Raw genomic sequence first — 3,647 nt, 5'->3', positions numbered from 1 at the left:
AGATTACTTCTCCTATCTGCTAATCACCTGAGGTTCAATCTATAGCGTATATTTTCACAGTCATAATAGAGACGAAAAAATTTAAATTGAAAATAAATAAATCTAACTAGCGTTTTCTGTAGAGTGGCAAATTCTAACATTGGTAGGTATAACTTTTAGTTTGAATAACATTACAATTATAGATATACATGTACAATATACACTTTAGATGTGACCATGAACGCATTATGTTGCTCAGAATAGCTCTAGCTATTTTAACAGCTTGTAAAACATGCAAGCTCATATTTACACGAGTCAAATATTACTCCTAAGTCTCTTACATAGCCGATTTCGATTTCGAAATTATTCATAACATATTAGGAAAAATCTGGTTAGATTTTCTAACAAACGTTAAATGTTTAGATTTATCTTTGTATCATATGAACGGGAATGGATTAATCACTTAGGCTATTAATTGGTGGCTGAACTTGAAAAATGAAAATATATCTTCCATAAAAAGAATAATAGTATATTCACGTTAAGGGGAGTTGTCATCATAACACGCTACGAAGCCCGAGGTCCCAGGTTCGAACCCTGGTCAAGCATGGATGTCTCGTTATGTTTGTCTAATCGCCATTTCATCAGAAATGACAGAAATGGATAGAAAGAAATAATATCCACGTTATGTTAAAAAGAATACGAATTCTTCAAACATGGCTTTACTTTTAAGGAGTGAAATTACAGTGGTGCAAGTGCAAAGGTGTGAATTGCTTCGTTGAACTTTAATTTCAAGAACATCGCGATGGTTAATTTGCCTGCGTCTCAATGTACAGTCACGCAGTAAAAATGACACCTAAAGTTGAAGGGAAGCAAGCATTTGAGGATCTGGGTATCCAATTTTTATTGCCGGTGACTACTCACACGGTGTATTTTCAACGAGGAGCTTGCAACAGTGCGTCGTTCACGAGACGTTGCAACGTAGCAATAGCATTACGATAAGCGCAATGATAATCGGAACTCATAACAAACGACGACACTGATTTCTTAGAATTTGCGATAGCTCGATCAAGGTAATACGTGCCACCCCACCCCTCATTGCACGAACACGATTGCTTCAAAACAATGCGATGACATCATTCCAAGCACTGACGAGTAATGACATTCGTGCAGTAGCTCTGCAACGTTGAATAAAGATGTGTTTGTATTCAAGGTACACGCAAGGAACAAGTTCTTAATTTGGTGTTTGTAATAAGCTGGATTGTTGCCGCAGGTGTGAAAAAAAGACCAGTGAGTTGTAGCAATATTACAGACATTGGCGGAAAGAAACGTCAGTAATTGAACGGAAGGAGTGAAGAATTATTGTGATCTGCAAGGAATAATGATCAGTGTCCCTAAAATCAGGTATTCAAAACAACAATTTTTATGTTATTTCCATTCAAATGTTCAGTGGCGACGTCGTGAAAATACAATTATCGAAGTTTGACAGATCGGGAAATTTTAGAACTGTGTAGACACATTCATTATACCTATAAAACGCGAATTTATTTTCTTGTTTTTTGTATCGATTAATGTATATACTAAGTAGCGGGCGAAATCACAAAAAAGAGACCGCATTTTCTCATCATAGGCGTGCGCACATCTTCTAATTGGAGGGGAGGGGGCAAAAGCCTTGATAAAAGTTTAATCGGAGTATGAAAAATTACAATCCCTTTACTTTCCGTCTCTTTGTTTCAAAACTCAATTTAATATAACACATTTTCATACATCAGATTCAAAATAATGTATGAGAAATTTATTCTACAGCCAGATAAGGTAACCCAACTGATGAAGAAAGCAAGTGTAAGAGTGTTAATAACACGCTGGGAAAAGAAGTGTGATAGTCCTTTCTACCTCGTTGCTTGGAATTTTAATCAACTTGAAAATTATTCATTTTTAAGATTACAGTATTGTTTAATAACGTCAATAACATCCCTATGCACTACCTTAAATTTCTTAATTGAAGATATTAAGGGGGCAACTGCCCTCTTGTCCCCCGTCCCTTGTGCACGCCTCTGATCGTCGTTAATGTGAAGGTTGAAATAAAGTTGTCAAATTGAAAAGTACGCTTTATACGCTTAGTCTTTTGCACCACTTTCGTGAGCATAGGCGTAACTTGGCGGGGCCAAGGTGGACACTTGCCCCTCCAAATTGCAGTAGTATTTAAATTTACCATTTAATAGTACTTTTGTTAACCATCTCAGACTTAAGAAGCAAAGTAATTAGTAATGTTTAAGTAGAATTTCGCAAAGGGACTCTATTTTTATGAAATAGAAAACTTTTTGATTCTGTCTCCCCCTCAAAGTTTAGCCCCACGTTTGATTCTTCTCCCCCCCACTCAAGGTTAAGCTCCAAGTTTGATTCTGCCCCCTCAAAGTTAGGTCCCAAGTTACGCCTCTGTTCGTGAGTTTTTAAGTCCGCTTTATGCACAGAAAGGCTAATCGGGACTTGGCCTACAGTTTAAGGTGGAACTGGGATCCTAAACAATATGTGCCTCCACCGGCTCCTGGTAAACAAGGTCTAGCATTGTGCAGGGGCAAAAGTGGAAATATGTGGGGGCAAGTGTCCCCCACACCCACTAAACGCCACCATCCTGGTAGCCTTGCATCAATGTTATAATGATTAATAATAATTACTATAATGACAGAAAAGTGCATTGAATTTAGGATTCAAAAATGAAGATAATAAATACTGTTATAAAACTAAAACTACCAAATATTTCAGCGCAAACAGTAGACCTCTGGAGCGTACCTCTTTCTCCACAACAAACGTATTCATTTTTGCAAGGACAAAACTGGGTTTTTTTTTTCCAAATTTGTTATTTTCGAAGCTTTTTATATGTTCATATTCAAAGATTTCATGGTTCGAGGAGGGCCATAGCCCCCCCTGACCCCTCCCCTGGGTACGGGCCTGATATCGAAACGGGGAAGGACAAAGAACATCTCCTAGCTTCATCCGTAGTTTCCGCTGCTGACGAGTATCGTAAAAATGACCCGTTTTGAAAGTACTAATGACTATCACATAGTCAACCTAATTCGTGTAATTTTGATGACTGAGTTTTTAAAAATATATACTTCTGTTCCACACAACTGCAATTTATAATCATATTTATGCAAGACAAACTATTCAAAGTTAAAGTTGAAAGTTATATATTTCATGTTCCACACATTCATAATCGCGGCTATTTGCTGAGATGATGTGATTAGCACCACTCTCCGGCAGCTTTTACCCCTCCCCGGGTACCCATTTGTCAGAGCCTATTTTAGAAACCTAAAAGCACTCTTTTCACAACCTAAAAATCCTAGGTCTAACATATATTTATTTGGCATCGGATCGAATACTGGGGTGAGATTTTTACGTATCTGATGGAAATCATCCGAAATAGGCGAACTTGATAAGGCATGTTTTGACATATTTTACCAATTTCGCGTTTTCACAACATATTTCTATAATTTTCTCGCAATATGACACATTTCTGCATAATTTCGTAATTGTTTTGCATATAGTCGGTTATTTTATAATTTATTCTTCATAACTTTAGAGGAACGGATAGTTTATAATATGTGATGGTCCTGTGAATCCGCACAATATAATTATATGTTTATTGAAATTATTAATTTCACATTATAGAA

The sequence above is a fragment of the Lepisma saccharinum genome, chromosome 11 (genome assembly GCF_977018435.1).
Source record: "Lepisma saccharinum chromosome 11, izLepSacc3.1, whole genome shotgun sequence".
NCBI classification, from domain to species: Eukaryota; Metazoa; Arthropoda; class Insecta; order Zygentoma; family Lepismatidae; genus Lepisma; species Lepisma saccharinum.
This window is presented reverse-complemented; position numbering follows the sequence as displayed.